The 21,197-nt window shown below is 44.4% G+C and overlaps 1 long non-coding RNA gene across 1 annotated transcript in view; it reads left to right on the plus strand.

The window, feature by feature from the left end:
- LOC147320036 (uncharacterized) overlaps positions 1 to 12,886 on the plus strand; it is a 45,229-nt gene extending 32,343 nt beyond the window's left edge. Inside the window, exon 3 of the long non-coding RNA XR_015131197.1 lies at positions 11,036 to 12,886. This is a non-coding gene — a long non-coding RNA (uncharacterized LOC147320036). The remainder of the gene's footprint in view (positions 1 to 11,035) is intronic.
- The last annotated feature ends 8,311 nt before the right edge of the window (positions 12,887 to 21,197 follow it).

Genomic DNA, 21,197 nt, shown 5'->3' on the forward strand with positions numbered 1-21,197 from the left:
GCTTTGTTGTAAATTCTGCTGTAGTTCTTCATCATTGTGATAGGGTTTTTTTTTATTGATGACACAGATGTTACAATGTTTGGAGCTGAAGCTGAGCAGGCTGCCCTTCTGCAACCTTTGTCATTTATCCAACGAGCTTGTATCTTTTTCATTGTTTGATGCTCAGAGTTTCCATTGAATTGCGCTCATGCTTAGCCAGATATGCTGTTCCACTCTGAAATATTTGATGTTAAGATGTTGAAGAATTTCTTTGGCTGAAGGGTTGTCTGCAAAGTTAGCCTGCTCTTCCAGTGTGAACAGTTGCGGAAAACCCCTTACCTGTTTCCTATCAGTGCAGCTATTGAATGGAATTAATTGGCTATTTTTAGATCATCAGTAATTAAATCTGGAGGGAAACTAACACCGTTGAAATCCAGCGATCCTTGTCAGCATTGCATGGCCGGTAGAGTCACTGTCATCAAACAGGTTTCTGTGTGGGAATATGATCCTGGTAAATCCCTGGAAACCAAAGAAGGCCTTTTATCTTCCATTTTGTAATCCCACTGTCAGGAAGATCACGCCTCCTTATTCAGCTACACACCACCGGGTTTCACATTGCTGCTGCTGCTGCTGCTGTTCTGACCCACTCACAGGAAGAAGAGTCAGAAGAAGTGTTGAAAAGTGGACAGTGTGCTGAGGAACGCAGAGGGGATCTCATGCCAGTCAGCTTGGAATGAAGAGTTAGTTCAGGCAGCACCAAATGTAGCTTCTTTATTTAATCACAAATGCAAACTTTGTTTCCTTCGTCTTTAGCTCTTACAAATTTAACAGAGTATGCAGAATCAAGATGTGCCTCACTAGTGTTTATTTCAAGAGCTGCGATTTTCTCATCTTTCCTCACCTCTGAACTTCAGTCGTTCCTCCAGATGTGTCGAGGAAAGCGTTGCTGCTGAGAATCATGCTGCCTCAGCACTCTTCTGTCCAGCTGGTCATTGGTTCCAGCTGGGCCTTCATTTATGGGATGGTTAAACAAATAAATTATGGGATTAGATAGGGCCGGTTTAGGTTGCTGATTTATTAATTTTTTTCTGCCCCCACTGCTATAACAGCCCCTTTGAGAAGTACGCTGGCAAGGAACTTCAAGGTTCTTCAGATGACTTTAAGAATTAATAAAATAAAGATTGCCTTGATTGAATTTGGTGTGCTGCAGTCCAAATGATGTACAGCAGGAAGAGCTGGCAGCACTGCGCAGACAGCCAATCATGGAGCATCACATTTGCTCTACATTTCATCAGTGAAGGCAGCCAGAAACCTAAAGAGTGCGTGTATTAGACCAGCAATAAGGAAAGTTGCTGAAACCTAGAATAATAATTCATTTTGGATGATTTTTCTTCTTTTTTGGCCAGTTTATAGTTGTTTCCTGTTGCATGTGTTCAGCTAAACGCTAGCAAATGCTGCTGCTCTTTAAAGCTCCATATGAAGATAAATCTCACTGAGCTCAAAACAAAAATAAACAGTCCCTAAAGTGAATTTATGTTACCGCCTGTGGAGTGGATGCAATGTTTACATTGTGATCAGATTGCAGATTGTCCTGCATTTTTGTTTCGATGTCAGAGAAACTGTATATTCAAAGCAAGAGACCCATCACACGAGACTAATACACTTTGTGATACTCAAAGTTCTGTGAGCCGTTTAGTTGTATTGCAGACAGTGACACTCAGGCACAAAACATTGGAAAATCAGCCAACTGCTGCTTACATCTGTAATCTCTCTGAGAGCAGAGATTGGCTTCTTGCTTTTGACGTCACCAATGGGTGGAAACCTTGGTAACAAATCGTCTGAGACCAGAACGCTGTCGGTTCTGGCCAGAACGCTACTCTAGCTCCCCAACTCATAAAATCTCACTTCCCTATAAAAATGAGCAGCCTCGAGCACCATTTCTTCCCAAGGAAACATATTCCCTTAATGCATTCGGGTTAATGGCAAATGAATAATCATAACTACTTTCACCCGCCCCCCAAACACACACAGACACACACACAGACACATGGGGGTGGGGTGTCATCGATCTGTCTGGAGTGCGCCCCTCTCTGCCTGCTGCATCAGCCGCTCTCCCCCTATTGATACGCTCTTGCCCCTTGACCCCTGGGACAGATCGATGCAATTGATTGGAGAAGGGCAGGGACAAGGGCAAGATCTGCTGACTGGCCGACAGCAGTGTGACAAGACATGATCGTCATTAATGTCCCGCTGGCTGGCTGGCTGGCTGGCTGGCTGGCTGCGAGGTGCTGTGCATCACATATTCCCCGCCGCCCGCTCTCCTCCCCTTCCAGCCTCCATCTTTCTCCTTCACTCTTCTCTTTCCCTCCTCCTACTTGTGCTGCTCCATGGTCCCAGTCTGTGCTGCTTCAGCTGACTGAGATAACTCCATCAGTGGGATACCTGTCTAATGCTCGCCTGGCATCTGCCAGCACAGATATGCATCTCCAGGCTGCATGGAGATATTCTGAGCTGAGTGTAGAAACATGAACAGTGTCATTGCGAGTGTCTGCTGCATAATGTCTTTGGGCTCATTGTGCGAGCTACTTACCAATCACAATGGAGCCGATCCTATTTTTGGTTGCTTTGAAAAGCTGTGTCTTGATGCAATTCAAAGCAAGTGTATCAGAATCTGCTTCATCTCTGTCAAAACAACTTTATGCATCCTCTGATTGGAGGTGAATCCCATCCTAGTATTATACATGCGCATGCCCTGATTCTGAATCTGAGAATATGTCACTGATACACAGCAGAAACTCATCTGTTTTTTCACTGTGTTTACTCTCATGGACCAGTTTCATCACGCTGCGGGATTCTATTTTCCAGTCTAGACTAGAAACAGGCGATGTTTGCGTGTATTGTGGAGGGGTGATGGGCAGGATAACTCCAGACTCGGCAGTGACACTGCTGTAATGGAGCTGATTGATCACCTATATGGCCGCCTGCTGGCCCCACTGGCTGTAGCATACAACAAAATCCCCCCCGCCCCGTCTCTGCGTCACCGCCACCATCGCCGAGCCGATCCACAAGGACCAACCATCCCCCATAGCCACGATTTTGACATTGGCAGCAGGATTTACTTGTGCACCTCTTCGGCGCTTAGCTCGCCATGTTTCTGTGTGTTTCTGCAGGACGGAAAGGTACAGACGAATTTGACATCTTTGATGAAGTGACATTTGCTGTGAGAGCCTTTTTCCTGCACTGCAGCAGAGTTGGGAAGCTGATGCTTTCCATTTGAATTAAAGGGCATAATCAATCAATGATAACATTTGCAGACCTCTCTCTCTCTTTCTCTGGCCCCTCTTTGTGGCACAGGGTCGTAACCCTAATCTATCCACGGTGTTGAAGGTGATTAAGGTTTGAGATTAGCGCAAGCTGTCGAGGGCAGATCTGGTTCAGGCTGAATGAGAATGAGTAAAATGTCATATTTTTAAAATGTACTCTCTACGGGTTTGTCCCTCGGTATCTCAAACAAAATATCTTAATTACATAAAGACAAATGTATGTCACATTTCTTTCTATTGTTGAGGTTTTTAAACATTAAAATGACCAAATGCTGCTTTGGCTACGAACAGTGAAGAATTCTGGCAAACGCTGAAAGTAGGTTTGATGTTTTTGTGACCCTTCGAGTTAATCAGTCTGACTCGAAATTATGCTTGCTGAGCTCCATTATGTATATTTCCACATAGACATAGATGTAGTGCTGGGCGGCACAGTGACACGTTTCTGTATTTTGCGTGTGATCGTGCAGGATCCAAAAAGCATGATCTGAAAATGTAACACTTGACAAGAACGATGAGGAAATTCTTGGACCAGATATTTGCTTTTGTGTCTGACTCAAACAGCCGTGTGCCTTATGCTGCCGCTCGCTGCTGTCAAGCCTCGGTCACAATATTGTGACAGTGACAGTTTGTGTTCGTGCTTGTGCTGACCACATTGCTGTGTGTGTGTGTGTGTGTGTGTGTGTGTGTGTGTGTGTGTGTGTGTGTGTGTGTGTGTGTGTGTGTGTGTGTGTGTGAGAGAGAGAGCTAAGCAAAGCAGCTGGAGTGTCACTCTGTCTCACTGTTCTCTGTCTGGTTTTTGGGGTGTGGGGGTCTTGTTAGTTTGTTGCTGCCTATGTTGTGTGTGTGCAATGCCATTTGTGTGCTCTCTGTCTGAGATGGTAATTTTGTGTCAGTGGCTACCTCTGCTGTGCATGTGTTTGGATGTGACTGTACCAGCTGCACCGATGCTACAAGACAGTGGGATAGCTACAGTGCATCCTCCACCACGGCCAACCAGTCCACTGCAGTGTGCACGCGTGTGTGTGTGTGTGTGTGTGTGCTGCTGAAAAAGAGAAGAAATTGATCAGCACAGGGAGGAACGTGTTCACCAGCAAAGGCTGGATGGAGGGTGTGTGTGTGTGTGAGAGAGAGAGAGAGAGAAAGAGAGAGGGGGGAGAGAAAGAGCGAGGGCTGTCGCTGCAGACTCCTGCTGCAGTATCTCACTTTGGGCAAGCAGCTGCAGACAGGGAGAAACAGACAAGCAGACAGGTACAGACCTGGAGTGATGGGAGGGGATGGGTGGTGGGAGGGGGTGGGGTGGAGATAGTAATAGAAGGTAGGGCTTGGGGTGCAAGGGTCAGATGGGGGAGGGGGATGAGTGAAAGCAAAGTAGCGGGTTCCGGCGGCAGCGGCAGCTAGAGGGAGCAAATGTTTTGGGGTTTCTCATTTTAATTTTTTTATATCCCGTTGTTTGTTTGGCAACGGCAGCGTGACGCGTCGGACCTGCGATGGGTACGAGAGAGAAGAAGACAGGGAAGAAAAATAAAAGTAGAGGGTGTAGATAACAGTGTCACGACATGGCTGATGTCCCATCGTCATGAGCAGGTAGGAGGAGAATGAGTAGTTCTGGTGGTGGTATTGGTGCTGTGGAGGGGTGGGGGTTGAGATGCTGAGATGGAGCTGACAATGCAATTGGAAAGGAGGGATGCTGTGTGCTGGGGAGTAGTGGGTGGGGGTGAGGGGTGGGGTGGCGGAGACGTCCCACCTCACTGACCTGCGTCTGGCTGCAGCTTCCCGCGGACACCTCAGCCTTTACCGGCACCCGCGCCGCCCCCCACCGTCTCCCCCTCCTTTCTTCTGCCACTGCCCTTTTTTCCCCCCCCTCGTTCTGTTCTTCATCATCCTCAGCTCAGAGGCGGATAACAAAAGGCGTAGTCGGTGGCAGACAGAAGAGTGAGCATGCGAGGCAACGCGTCGGGTGGCGCGGCGCATTCATTTCCGGAAGCCTCCACTTTGCCTGGCGTTCCCCAGAGAGAAGGAGACAGTCAGAGACATCTATCCGGCTGCTTTTTTTTCTTCTCCTGGTCTGAGGAGGAGGAGTTGTGGGATGATTGGGAGGAGGGGGGGGGGGGCGGGCGGGGGGAGTGGGGGGGGGGCATTCACTGGTGTGTTTGGGTACACGACCGGTGAAAACGATATGGGAATGTTTTCAGTATTGCTTTAGCATTTACTGCAGTTTGGCATTTTTAAGTGCAGCTAAGGTCTGGATTGTGACTGTTTGGCTCCGGCCGGGCTGGAGCTGCTTTCCAGTTAATTGTCTCGCTGAAGCGCCGTGCCTTCTGACACTGATAACTTATCGCCAAGCTTGCTGCTGTGGCGGCAGAGTTGGGCTGGTAGGTGGTAGAGTCTGGTGTCGAGGGTATTGCAGTCAGCAGTGGAAAGTGAAATATGGGAAGGGAGGCAAGTTTCGGTACCTGTGCTGAAGACGAACCCGCCCTTCTCTCGTTCGTACTGCTTTTGTGAAAAGATGATTTTTCTGGAAATTTACCCGCATTCTGTGTAATGCTGAGCAGCTCAAAGTGCCGTGCGTTTTTTATTTTTTTGGATTCAGTGTCTAACCGTACCTATCCGTAGGGGCTGCTGTGATGGAAAGCCAGAGGGTGAGGCTGCTGCTGGTGGCTCTCTGCATCCATCAGTCGAGCAGAGTCTGCCAGCCAGGTCCTGGTCCCGCCACCCTGGAAGCGAGAAATTTAGACTGATGATCAGCTGATGCTCTTTAGGACAAAGGCGAGCCCAGCTGCTTGGCTAGGGGGCTTTTCCTTCCTCAGCACAAAGGCTAGTTAGCACAGAGCAGGCAGTGCAGGCTTGTCTGTTTGTCTGAGCCTCTGCTTCTGCTTCTGTCTGGGCACTGCCACGAAGATCATTTAGGTCTGGCCGTCTCCGGCGAAATCCCTGCTTTGTCTTTCTTTGTCATCTCTGCAGCCTACTGCTGCCACTGCTGCTGTCTGCTGCTTTGTTGTTTTTTAGTGTATTTAAACATATGCCTGAAAATCTGTCTACCTTTGCAGGTCTTTGTGTGCACAGGAATCAAACCAAGCCGTCGAGAAAAAAAAAGTTGTCCGCAGTGGAAGAACGGAGGAACGCTGGAGCATATATCTGTGCAGAGCTACTTTGTTTTTTAATTGCAGCCTGTGCCTATAGTTTCAACTATATTTAAACTATAGACACTTTGTAGCTTTCGGTGCCTTTTGATAGAAATTTGGTACGTTTAAGTGGCACTGGTTGACGAAGAGACAGTGTGTGTGTGTGAGTGTGTGTGTGCATTTGTGTGTGAGTGAGTAAGAGAGAAAGAAAGGTGTCAGTGCCCTGCAGCTGACTGCGGCTCCTCTGTAGACTCTGTCGTACTTCACCTGCTCCCTGAGACCCTAACTTGTGAGCTCTCTTGATGAAAAATCACGGGTTAGGCTCTTGGGACGCGGGCGGACGGCACAATCGACTTTCTGCCGAATGTTTCACATGGAATCGGAAAGAATCAGCGGCTGATTTTCTTTTAAAAATGCATGTATGGATGGGACGGTGCAGAGAATGGCTAACACACAGAAAGGAAATAGCTTAGCGCAGTAAAAAAAAAAGCACATATGTGAAGGGTTTATGTTCTGTTGGCTCCTCCGTGACATCGTATATGAACCCGTTAAGGAAAACTGCAGCACTGATGCGACTGCATCTGCAGGGCTGCGCTTGTTTGAAATTTTTTTGTTTGTTTTTCCCCCCAAAATCATGAAGGACGCCTTTCGTAATGGCGCCAGTACCGCCGCCATTAAAGCGAAAAATACCCATCGATTCTGCACTGGGCTGTCAACCGGCACCGTAATCTCTCTTTGTGTCAACATCTGTGTTTGAATACAATTCTAGTAACACATGATCTGATTAGAAATGACAGGACACCAACCAGTCCAAACCACCACACCCCAGGCTCATGTTGATTAACCCCTGTCACCACCTCCACACAGCCAATATATCTGATCCTCCATTACCAGAGCAGTCACTCTGAAATTGATAAGTCTAGACGCTATAGGAGCAAAAGGACTAATGCCACATCTGCTGCCGCTGTGAGCACTGGAGAGCTAAAACACACAAGTTCAAAAACATTTTTTTCTTTACATTTTTCATAGTTGATAATTTCACTTATCTGCTTCATCAATTGATACATTTCTCAGCCAGATGTCAGAAAGTCTTCAAATATTTTACTGTTAGAATATAAATTTTCTACATTAGCCTCAAAATAATTCTTCTAATTATAATTCACTTCTACTTTTTTTTTTTTTTTAGTTAGAAGTATGCACATAAACCAGATACATAAACAAAAAATACTCTAATGACTTTATATCTTTCTATATTTAATTGATTTTGAAAGGTCCCGATTGTTCAAATCAGGGGAAATAAAGAAAGATACCATGCAGTATGTGAAATAAAAACCTATGGCCACGCTTTGAAAATGTGGAATCGGGTCAACAGAAACCGAGTTGCTCTCTTCATCTGAATATTTCTGTTGAAATCTGCGATTGTGGTGAGATGAAACGACCAAATTGGTTAATGATCTCAATCAATATTTAAACGGGAGGCGTAGCTCAGCGCAGACAGACATCGTAATTCATTAAGACAGGCTCTTAAAGAGAAAAGGACAAGATTGAATGCTGAATAGAAAATGAAAACACTGGACCCGTCTCTTATAAACATGACTATAGAAGTGCAATTACAATAAATTAGGTCTGCATAAAAAAAAAAAATCGGTTCTTTTCCTTTTGTGCCAGAGAAAGGTGTGAATTCATTTACAATTACAGCTTGACCTGGTTTTTAAACTTTCAGTTTTTCCCAAGACGGCATGCTTTTCTGAAAACCTAATTTCTGCTAAATTACTCGTATTAGGAATACAGTTCAAAACAATTGATTTTCTCTCTAATGCCCTCCTCTCCAACTCTCTCCCAGTCTCCAGTCTTTCTCTCTCCCTAATTATGTTTTTTTTTTCTCGTCTCCCTATTTGGTTTCATAGCGAACAATGCCGATGCCAACTAATAGTCTGTGCCTATGCCACAGAGCCCCCAGCAACAGCTGAAGGAGCGCCATGCCCCATGAATACCAAACAGGCAGGCACAGTGCGACAAGTGCTGAGCAGTCAGACGCAGCACAGGCAGAGCGGAGCTGGTGCCCACAAAACAGCCAGACAGTTTTATTAGGGTCTGTCTGACACGCAGCAAAGTCTGGCAGCACCCGAGCCCACTGATGAAACAACCACCCCCCCACCCCCCTCCAACAGTAACAAAGCAGCACGCTCAGAGCAATCCACCAAGGATCCAATAAATATCACCCCGTAAAAATCAGCTCCCAGCTGGTTTGTAACTGCGCTCAATGGGGAATACAAACTTTGTTCAAAGTCAAACTAGTTCTCAATGAGCTACCGCTAAATTGATCTCGATTCTGCCATCACACATCACACACTGCATCGGACGTAGCAGCGAAGGCAGGAAGTGTCGTTCAGGAAAATGCTGCTAAAGCTTTAACGCTGTAAAAGTCGTGATTTTATTGAAAGTGAACAGATCCAAGCCTGTAGGCATTGTGCTGAGGGAAAACATTGACACTTTGGGATTAATATGTTCCTCATTAAAAGTCTTTTATTTTGTCAGTGTCAGTTTTGTTATTACTTATTATTGAAGTGTATAAAGTGTGACTTTAAAAAATGGGTTAATTTAAAATAAGAGCTGATTCAAATTGTTAAAACTTTTTTTAATGAACTCTTAATCAGGTTGCAGTTATAGTAGATCTGAAAGTGTCTGTCAAGGTTGCACTATCTAACAGCGAGGGGCAATATTAGCTTTTCTTTTCTGTTTCTGTTTTAAAAAAAACAAAACGTTTATGCACCGTGTTTATGCCGAGCCAATCAAAAGACTTTTCCTGGTGCCGGTTTAGACACAGGATGTTAAATATTATGTTTGGACTGATTAAAGCGAAATAATTGAAATTGCTGCACGGATCAGCAGATCTCGTATATTAATATGTTGCGATGCGCTTTTATCTGCACTCGTGTTAAACAAACAGCTGTCGGTATGAGGTTTCTGTTCTCGCCAAGTCTTCAAGCTCCTGCAGGAAACATTGATCCAGACCTTGAATAGGTGGAGATAAACTAAAGACTCCAGCTGATGGCCCGAGTGTGTGTGAGAGATTACGCTCCATTGTTCAGAGGTGGTCATGTAACACACTCCGCCGCCGCGTCGCTCAGCTTTAAAAGCAATAAGGCCAGATTAACATTTATTCGGCACGTTAGGATTTGGGCTGGAGCGACATGGAAATCAGGTGGATTTTGTGAATTAGATGGCTTGTTTTTGATTTTTGGTTGTTTTCGATTGTCAGGCTTTCCTGTTGGAGGATCTCTTATCGCAGCAGGGTGGGGAGGAGGCGCAGGTGGTGGTGGTCAGTGTGTAGGTGTGTGTGTTTGGGGGTGGGGGGTATCAGGTATGCCCGATAGTGGGGCAGTACAGAATGGAGGGGGGGGAGTGTCTGAGTTTCCAGACACTGCGGCAGGAGGCCAGACAGTCACCTAAACGCACACACGTAGAAGTGCATTAGCGACAAAGCGACACACACAAATAATGGAGAAATACACACATTTTTGTACACAGCCTATTCAATTTTGTTTTTAATTCAATCAAGGAGTATAAATCATAGTGCCACTTGTAATGTAATTATCCTCATGCATGGAAAGCACAAAAGTTTCTTTATTATTCTCAGGGCGACGGGAGATAAACTCCATTAACTATTACAGATTATAGTAAGTGCTGTGGGAGGTGCGGCTGTCTGTTGAAAGGACAAGCGATCTGTGCTGAGACTCGAGGATTTTCGCGGCGGGCCCGTGGGCACGGAGCAGGATTGTGGAAAAGTGGGGCCGATGATTAAAAAGCAAACAACAAAGCTCCGAGGGAGCAGACTGACGGCCTGGCAGAGCAGAGGTCTCGGCTTAGCCAACTGGAATGCTCGCAGACCTGGTTGGTTGCGAGTGTTTGTGCTGTGCGCAGGTCCACAGTATTCGAGGGTGTCTCCTGGCCCTGCTCCCTGCTCGGGTCCCGTGTTTTCTCGCCATTCTCTCTCTCTCTCTCTCTGATCTGCGATTCACTTCGGAGGCGTTGCCAGGGAAACCTGGTATCTGGCTAGCGGCTTGATGGAGTTATTGAACTGTAACTGGCTGGGATAATTACGCTCTGTCTTGCCGGCTGGCTGTCCAGTGGCTGGGACTTGAATGTGACCTATAGCTAGCCGGCATTGTCACCGCAGGCTAAATGTTTTTAACCCCTTGGCTGCCAGACATTTGGGCTGTGGTAACTTTGGCACTGATGTCCAGTTTGAGTTTACACTTACTGGAACTCCTGCTTCTGTAGCCACGTCGTTGCTTTTGTAGCTAAAGATTCAGTTAAGCCTACGCCTGTAACTCCAGCAGACACATGTTCAGCGTGCTTTCTGTTCATGCTGAAACAGGCCATGACTCGGAATTCCTCGTGTGTCCTCAAGTGTATCCACTGATCCCCTGAGCAGGTGGATCCTTAGATAATAAAACTGTGTTTCTTCAGAGTTTGCATGGATGGATTTGTATCTTTCAGTACAAAAGGCTTAACGTTTCACAGATTCTCTTGTGTAAAAGAAGGTTGGTGGAGTTTCTGTGTTCCTACATTTATGCTAAATTGCTATCATTATCTCTCCTCGTCTAGGAGCCCCGGCAATTGTCTGCCATTCTCCATGCTTTAAGGTAAGACAGATACCACTTGCATCTGCAACACCATCAACAAAATCCTTACTTTTCTAGTCTTATTCAGTCTGATCCATTATGCCAGCAGACAGCAGCAGATGAGAGTTTAGTTGTGTGACTGCCTTGTTTTGCTTGCAGTAGACGAGTGAGTCAGTAAAAGTGTCAGACCGCCGTAACAGACGGCCTGCGCGAGATAATTAGCCCGGAGTCATTTGGAAGGCGCTCAGCTCTGCCCAGGTGCCCACTCTGCTCAGGAAGAGACCAGGCGACCTTTTACTCAGCTCCGTCCCACTGCAGTCACTTAAAACAGTGATGGATGTTTCCCTTTACTCCCTGCTCCCTACCGGCTCTCATTCTCCTTTCCTCTCCACCCGTCCCTCTCCCATGTCACCATTTCCCTCACTTCTGTCCTCTGCTTGCAGCGCCTTGTTTGTCCCTTCTCCTCTCCTTGTTTTTCTACCCTCGTCTGCCTCTTACAGCTCCCATTCTCTCTGTTATTCCAAAGTGATGAGAGGGAAGAGGAGGAAGAAAGGTGTGGAGAAAAGGGGGAAGGGGGGGATTTAAAGTGAAGTGGTGAAGGAGACTTTTTTTTTTCCCCTGTCTTTTTTTTTTTAATCCTGCCAGTTTGAGAAGAGCAGACTCGAGCCCCGCGCCCCCTCGGCTCCTCATTAGTATGCACCGGCTGTCGCTCAGGTGACATGGCCACTGGATTCCATCCCAACTGCAGGAACATCAGCAGCACGGTGGAGAGTGGGATAGCAGGTAAGGACAATGAGAACGGAACGGCGTGGAGGAAAGGAGAAGACGAAGGTGGTGGGATGGGGCATGGACTTGTATACACTGCTGCAATCCAAATCCAGCTTCTTTAATTAAAGCGTCTACTGCTGTGAGCTGAGCCGTGCAAGTTAAGTCATCGTTTGCAAAGCACATCCACGCAATTTTCCTCGTTAATGAAATATCCCGCACTTCTCTGTACACAGTTTGAACAATTCATGAATTCACGAGCATTAAATGTAGATGTTGGAGCGTCTGCTCTTTCTGCTGATTTTAATAAACACCTCTGTTGATTATGCTGCGTGTGTTCGGTTATTTCGAAATATAATATTTTTACTCCATGTAAGCAAACAGCGGAGGAATCCTGCAGTTTCCCTCAAAACAGTTTCATTGTTTTCACTTGTGCGATTTTGATTCCCCGTGATATGTAGGATATTGGTTTTGTTGCCAAAGGCAGCAAATAGAGGGGCGTACTACACAAACAGTCGCACTCTGTACGTGTGTGTCAGAGAAGCCAACAATATGAGAATAAGGAAGGAAAAAAGTGCAAGAAAGAGAGTGTGTGTGTGTGCATGCATAGGTGTTTGTGTGTGTGTGAAACAGAGACAAACTGTGTGTGTGTGTTTGGGGAGCAGTGCGGCCAGGCTGCAGATATCATCCATCTCCCTGTCACAGGCCCAAGGGCTGCTGGGAAAGTGGCAGACAGCTCCCTGGCTATGACAACAGAGGCTGCATCCTAATTTTCCGACAGAGAATGCCTGAAAAAAGCTGCGCCTCTCCTCCCTCACCGCCCAGTACGGAAAGCCATTAACCCCTCGATCTGGGAACAAAGCACGGAGCTCGGCCCGGGCCACCGTTGGCTGCGAGTCACATCGGCTCCCATCATCCTGCAGCCGTAACTCCGAGCAGAAACGTTCCGCCTGAACTCGTCTTTCCGAAGCGCTCCGGGCCTGCAGAGGTACGGCTGAACGCGGCGAGGAGCACGGACCAGCTCTAAAGGTGTATCTGATGAGGAGCTCGCATTACTGACAGATACTTGATGACAGCGCAGTGATTTAATTTGTGAAGTGCATTTTCAAAATAAAAGAGCTCGTGGCAAAAGCTGTTCTAACTGGATTACATGCTTTCTGCTTAGCCATGACTAATTTTGTTATAAAGCTGTTGTCAGATATTCTATGGCTTTTGTTACACACGCCAGCACTCTCTAAGTGTTTCTGCATCTCCTCCCTGATCCTGGGAGTTAAACACTGGCACCAAGATTAAATCAGGACTCATTAACATGAAGGAAGTGTGTGAACGTTAGTCTTTTTTCCACTCGTGCCGACTTTGGTTTTAAAGTTTCAGCACTTTAAGGAAAACCAAGCATTCAGAGCCGAGTTAAGACGCGCAAATGTTTAATAGATTCCAGGTCTGATGAACATATGATGACTGATCAAACGTGCTTTGAGTTAAACACACAATAGAAACGTGAAAGAATGTTAGTTAGTAAAGCCTTTTTTTTGTTACATAAGTGCATCGTTTAGTATCCAGTGTGTCAAATGTCTATTTTAAGAGTTCATGTATTAATTTCACGAGTTTCACTAGAACTTAATGCTAAAATTACACACAGAGCTTATTTAGTTATTTTTCTGCAGACATAATCACATCCCAGCTCCTAGAATTTCCAATGAAATTGTTTTCTTTGTAAGCAACACTATTGTTGCTTACTCTCTGAAATTGCACTGCAGGATTTCGCAGTAGGAATTCAGAATTTCAGTAGGAACTAAAAAGAAGTCTTTTTAAAATTTTCATTAAAAGAAATAAAGCTGAGTGAAGAGTCGATGGTGCCAAATAAATGTAATATTTTCCATGAAGACAGAAGATGGTAGTAAGCAGTGTAACAGAGAGTTTAATCTTGTCCCACATCAGGGCTGATATGGGAACGTGCTGTAAAGAGCTTGAATTGATGAATTTATGATCAAAGACGCGAGGACGAGGCCTGCTTTAGATCTTTGATCATTGTTAACAAATCAGTGGAACGCAGCGTCGGGATCAAACGTGTTCGGTACCGAACAAAGACCGCACATGTTGGGTGGGAGGCAGAGCGTGTTAGGCAGGTACTGCAGGGTACACAGAGGAGCCGCCCTCTCCTGCATTCTTATGTTTCAGAACTTGCTCAGTGCGTTTGAAGGCAGATGTAACTCATACAGATAGTGAGTGATGTTAAAGAAAAACACTAATATATGTGTTCAGTGACATTTACCAGTTTGTACTTCATGTAGTAATGAAGTGCTCATTTATACTCTGGACAAACTCTACTGGCTGATGAAAGCCAGCAGCTGCAGCTGGAAGCTCAGGAAGAGATCTGGCACGGTAAGTGGCCCTCCAAGGTTTGAAACACATTTATTGATCATTTTAGATTCATTTGCTGATGATGTTTTTTTTTGTTTTTTTTTATCATTTTAACATCTTTTGAGTGTGTGAAACAGCACACACATAAATGCACTTAACAAAAAAGCCATAACATCATCTTGGAAAAACAATATTATTTTGTTAATGATTCACTTATTAAGTCGAATTTTAGGGTAAAATAAATCTCTGGTTCTTTATTAATAAACCATGAAAACCAGCACAGGTAAAAAGATTCCCTTCTCGGCAGAGATGCTGCATTCAGGTCTTAAGGGTTAAGTAGTAAATCAGAGCTTCGTGCTTTGGGGTCATAAATGCTTCATGGGAAATGAGTTTCAGTCATACATGTCGATTGCGCCTCCCGAGTGTCAGCAACTATGAAATATGGTAAGTGGGGGGAGCGAAGTGATACATCCACCTAAAATAAACCCAAAGAACCGCATGACCTCTGTCTCTCTCTCTCTGCTTTTTTTCCTGACATGAAAAGAGACAAAAACACGAGCGCATTGAGCTTTCTGGATTTGTCATTTGTGGTTTACATTTCTATGTTTGGCTCGCTGTAAAACATGAACTCCCTAATCAAGCGCACATGTGAAGGAGCTTACTTTACACACAGCTGCAATCGCCGCGTCACTGCAGCCTCACAGCAGCCTTTATTCCGACCGGCCATCTCCTCAGTCACGGGTGAAGTTGACGTCGCTTCGTGCGCAGCACTCCTCTGCATGTGCACGATGCTGATCGGGTCACGGGTCGGAAAAGCTGAGCCTGGGAATCCGAGGCCCGCTCAGCGCAAACGCAACTTTGATTTGTGATGATGAGTCACACAAACATGCTTGTGCATGCGATCACAATCCTCTGACTGTGTCTGTGGAAGTGGCCTCGGGGATTCTCACACTCAGACTGAGGGGTTAAAAAATTCTCAGATGTTGCTAATGAGGTCGAAAACACACAAACTCTTCGTTTGCAAAACTATATTCATGAGCATCTATGCTCAGATGATGAATCCACCCACTTTATAGTGGTAGGAGGACTGAGTAATATCAAGCGATGATGCAGCAATTCAGGCGGCTCATTTCCACAGAAGATACACAGTGCACAAACAAACAAACTATAATTTACGATATTTTTTAAAAATCTAATATTATGATTGAAAGGACATCCAATGATCACAATTGACAAGGTGGAATTTCCTTTGCATGAAAACGAACCTAAATTACCATCTTTCAGCTTTACTCGTGTAAAACACACTGATGGATAAATTAAAATGAGGCACAGTTTCTAACAAGCAAAAATTATGATTTTTTAAAAAAGAAGTCAGGCGATCAAATAAATGCAGCAGAGTAAACAACACAACATTTTCTTCTGAAAAAGTTTGTTTTGGAGTTTTCTGATGGTTTTCAGTTTTTGTGTATTGTTTCCAAAGTGACTGCTCAGACTCTTTTTATTTATTTTTATTATTATTTTCATTTACACAGTTATTTCCCCCTTAAGGAGCGGGATTACAAAACTCCTGTAAATAATATAATTATTGCCACAATCACTGGAAGACACAGTTTCAAATCTTTCTTTGTGCCACTTTTGCAGCAGTGCTTTCAGCGTGCCTCCTCACAGCTTCCCCGGAGTATAACTCATACTAACTTTAGTGATCCCTGAGTTTTCCTGTGGTGCAAGCAAATGGTTGACATTTATTATACTCAGTGAATTAGCTTAAAAAACACACAGCTGCTAAGATTTTGAAGTTATCCATGTTCATGAACTTTCAACAGAGCACCAGCATCATGAAAACCTGAGACTTTCACATGAGACACATAGTAGACTGTTAGTACTGTTGTGTCAGTGTGTGAGGGGCACATCGCCGCTGCAGCCATGTTTACAGGTAGTTTAGTGCCATTTCCGGATCACGGGGTAAATCAGAGGGGTTGTGTGGTGATTAGGATGATTAATGAGGCAGGGAGAAAAACAAAGTTCTACTTCTCAGATTTCTATTTATTTTTTCAGACATGGAGCTTCCTGCTTTCATATGAAATATCAGCTACACTGACCTCTTTGGGCCTCAAACAGTTTTATTTAAAATGAAGGCACTGAGTGATATTGTATCTCTGGCGGAGCAGCTAACAGCTCTTAAACAGCACTGCTTTTGTTATCTAGTGTTGTTTATTCCACAGGCTAAACAACACTGAACATAAATGCTATATATACAGTAGATATATCTTTCTGTATCAAATAGATATTAAAGAGTAAGAAATATTGTCTCACCTAAAATACAGTGCATTAGAAGAATAAAGCAAAAATGGAGAAAAGAAGTCTAATGACACACATCAGACGCAAACAAATGTCTGCCAACATTATTATACCTGCTGAACACTGTCAGTACACAGCCTTACAAAGCTGCTAGCAGGTATAATACAAATACATAAATAAAAATAAATGACTTTTATTATTATTATTATTTATTTTTTTAATTTGGTTCTACTGAACAAGCCTTTTTTCACACTGTGATATAAAGAACACAATAAAACAACATTATAGCATCTCATTTTGTATTTCATTTCATTCCTAAAGCCTTAGGCAGTTTCTGCTTGAGTGGCACTCCTGAGTTCAGAAACCGAAATGAGCCACCCTGGGCTCTGTGGAGCAGACACGTGTGGAAATGAAGGCTTTCTGCGTCCCATCACCAGGTCAGAGCCAGACCTGAAAAAGTCTGGCAAAGTGAGATTTTCACTTCTGCATATTGAAATCAGAGCATATAGCATTCAGAATAAATAGCATCCTTCAAACGGTAAACTCTACAAAATGTCACGAAGCGCAACAACTGTTCCACTTTGATGTTCGTAACACTGGCCTGCCTCTCCTGTGCTGCAGTAAGCAATCTTTTATTCATGTATGTATACAGCCTGGTACTGAGGCAGCTCCAGGGAGGAACGGGACACCTCATAGAGGCCATTTTTGTTTTTTTAAATAAATCGACAAAATTGATTTTAATCCATTTGATCCGTTCATTTTTTCCATTCTTTTCTTTCCTGCTTCACTCTCTAAAAGGCAGCTTTACTAAGATGGAAAATGACCTGTGATTGAAAATGATGTGAAAACCACGACCGCAACAACCAAGAAGAGAATAAAATCACAACATTTGTTTTAGGCCAGCAAACTCCTACAGACTCCTGCACTAAAGACACACATACACATGTATATGTCCACATGTGTGTCACATCCCTATATGTGCATGTTCTATAGACAGTGTATCTCTGCAGTGTATTGATTCATCTTTATTTCACAGTCTCACACAACAATGATGGTGGCCACGGCTCGCCACGCAGCCAGGCGAGCGTGTACCTCCTCCTGTCCTGCCACGCGCACCGAGCAGCACGCCGCAGGAGTAGAAAGCTCGAATATACAGATGTTTCTGTCCCTCACAGGCTCACTGGTGCCTGCACGCAGCGTTACTGCTGCTGCTTCTCAGACTACAGCCTGTCAGACGCTCATCCATCAGTGCAGAGACGGAGGGTACAGCACTGCGGCTCCGTCTGATGTGAACGACTGAATGAGAGGACAGACTTGTGTCAGAATTAGCGGCTGGAACAGATAACACAGAGCTGCTGTGTTCTCGGTGTGTTAAGGAGGCGCTTTATCATCGAGATTCAGTGTGAAGATGATCACGTCTTCTCTGGCAGAGAATGTGACTGACAGCTCCTCACACTGCAGACCTCTGTACTCACTGAACACATGTATAGTCTGCAAACCTCGCAGAAGGCATTTCAGTTGTCAGGCATGCTAAATTTCCATATCGGATGTTCCTCAGCTTCAAATAGCGGTCATCGGTATCATAACACAGAGTCAGTGGTGTTATCGCTCAGGCCTGAGTGTTGTGAACATTGCACTGCCAGCTGATTGAGTGATAGACCTGCATTGCTGTCTGCAGAGAGCTCTGGCACCATCTTGTGGCACACTTTTCAAGGCAGAAACTGTAATAATAACAGTATTACAGTTGTAGTAGTATTTAACATGACCAAACTAGAGATGCTCTAGTTTAAAGGAAGAAGATTCATTTATGTAATAAGGAGTGATAATGACAGGCTCAATATAATGACAAACTGGTGCGGAGGTCTAGCTCTGTGCTGGGACGTCCCCTGGAGTCTGTGGAGGTGGTTGGCGAGAGGAGGGTGTTAGTAAAGCTGACATCCATCATGAACAACCCACATCACCCACTGCATGAGTATGTGAGTGGGCTGAGCAGCTCCTTTAGTCAGAGACTGAAACACCCTCGCTGCAGGAAGGAGCGCTTTCACAGATCATTCATCCCAACAGCAGTTAGACTCTATAACTCCTCATTCACGATGTCATAAGTCACTGGACACTGTGAACATCCACGGTCACCACTTCATGCATAATGGACCTTCCATGTGTACGGACATGTGCAGGTATATATGTATGTATATGTATATTTAGTGTGTACATGTGTGTGTGTACATGTCTATAAATAGGAATAGTAGTGGTACAATAGTTATGTCAAGCTATATAGTTTATGTCTTCCATATTTCCAACCATACTCACATACTGTGTGTGCTACCATTATATATAGTGTATTATCTTACTTTTTTCACTGATTGTACTTATTTGTATTTTTGTATTTCCTTCCGATATCTGTACCTGAGCAAAAATTTCCCCGTTGTGGGATCAATAAAGTCTTATCTTATCTTATCTTATCTTATCAAACCCAGCAACACTACTGTAACCTTAAAAACGCCACATTCACTCACAAAGACAGGACAAGAACTGATGATATAATCCCTCTAATATCTCAGTTTTCTGTCTTAGTTATTGTTTTATTTATTTTTTCCTTTTTCTCTCTGTTTATGTCCTCGGTCCAGTTTATTTCTGCATTTTGTTCGTGCTATGCAAATGAGAGGTCTGCCATGAGTTCATCCCACACCAGTAGCCAGAGTATGTTCTGAAAAAACGGCCGATAGAGGACATGCCAGATATTGGAGACTGGCCTCATATGACAACTGACAAATGGGAGCACAGAATGCTCTTCCAAGCTCCTAAAATGACAGGTCCTCAGTCATGCTTTCATTCAATTTGGAGGTTTTTCCAAAATAAGACAGACCATATCGTACATCAGTCCAGGTGCCATTGTTTCCCGAACTAACCTCATTCATGGGGAAGACAGCAAGCTATGACTATGCATGTATCTCTCTTGCATTGATCAAGGGTTACAAACCATTTCTAAGACGTTGAGACTCCAGTAAACCACACTGGGAGCCACAAGGAAACTTAGAGCTGTGGCGAACCTTCCCTGGTTCACCACTGATGGATGAAGCATAAAGGTAAGCTAACCCAGATAAATATGAGGATATCTTGAATAGCACAGGCCCCCGCTGTGTTTTGGTTGGACTTTTCTTAATTTTCTTTTATTGGATGTTCGGAAGGAATTTTTGGTTCTCTTTGGTTCTTTGAAGAAGGTAAGGTATGGGGGAAAGTCATCGCTGGGCTTCAGCTTGTCATTGTAGCTTGTCAGCCCAGGCAGACTCGGCTCTAAGATGACTTTTCTAACTTAGAAGTTGACAAAAGACGTTTTGTCAACCCGCTGTGCTCCTCCTTAATTCAACTCGCGGTGCTGTTGCAGCTCCTTTTATGATGTTCATACAAAAGACATGCAACACATTTTAGCTTTAAATGTGTCAGAGAGTAAACAAGCATGCTGGGATTGTTCCCAGCTGTGGGAAGAATTGAGCGACCACAAAAAGCTTAAAGATGTAAATTAAGTTAATGTGCAGAACCGCTGTGTTTACAAGTTCAGAAGAAGAACAAGCTCTTCTTGCTGCCACGCTGTTAGCCTGTCATTGCTCTTCCTCACAGTGATCTGCCAGCAGGTGACGGTAATGCACCTTTTTAAATCGTGACCGACTGCAATGGGTTTGTTTGTCACTGCAGCTGGGTTCAGTATGCCTCTTTATGCAAACACCCTCCCAACGAGCTCGCCCTCTTCTTCAGTCTGATGTTGCGTGTATACTCTTATAAAGATGTATATCATTAACTTTGCGTCTCATCACTGATGTGTTTGCGAGAGCAGGGAGTGCTGGGACTGTCTGGGAATCAGCGCTCAATCAGCACAGCAGGAGAAAATGAAGTGAGCCGTCACTTTGCAGATTACTGAGTATTTACTCAAAGAAGTAAAGTGAACAGTTGTTCAAAGTTGGATCACACCCCGAATCACTCCACAGAAGACACACTGAAAGTTATACTGTGCATCTGATATCTGCAGCAAGCCTGAATGAGAATAATGTGTTGACAGATAATGGAAACTGAAATATTTCAGAAGATGAATCCCAGTGAATTCAACAATAAGCCCAACATTTCCTGTCATGGTGTCCTGCTGATTTTCCCTCTGTCCCCAACATGATGCAGTAAACCCGTCATTTAAGAGTTTAGGTAATGCTTCTTTGGTGTTCCTGTCACCTCTCTCATTTCTCACTAAGGACTCAACTGTAAAGTGAGTCAGACAGCTCTTGGAGTCCCTTGTCAAAGAAATGCATTGTTTGACTGTAATAGTAGTAGGATTAGCCAAAAAAGAAAAGAAGCCATCTATGAGTTTCTCACATAAACACATTTTAGCATGGTAAATGGACTGGTTCTTACTTGACCGCCTTTCCACTCTGCGAGCACTCAGAGTGCTCTCTATATGACATTCACACACAGATGAGCACATTGGGAACAACTCTGAGCAACTCTATCTTACTCGAGGATACTTTTGACAACCAACCTTCTGATGGCTCTACCTCCTAAGGTAGATCTTTGGGGTTGTTGTTTGAGTGATGGGTTGATTGTGTCAGTGAGGTTTGGGTTGTTTTCTTATTTTAAAAAGAGGGAGTTTTAGTAAACATGGACATGTCTAGAATTGGGCCCTTTAAAATTGTAACAGTGCACTTAGAGAAAACCTGTTTTGATGAGCTAATAATCAG

The sequence above is a fragment of the Aulonocara sp. 'chitande type north' Nkhata Bay genome, linkage group LG10 (assembly GCF_057382095.1).
Source record: "Aulonocara sp. 'chitande type north' Nkhata Bay isolate Kocher_YH1m ecotype deep benthic linkage group LG10, A_spYH_male_GT1.1, whole genome shotgun sequence".
Lineage (NCBI taxonomy): Eukaryota > Metazoa > Chordata > Actinopteri > Cichliformes > Cichlidae > Aulonocara > Aulonocara sp. 'chitande type north' Nkhata Bay.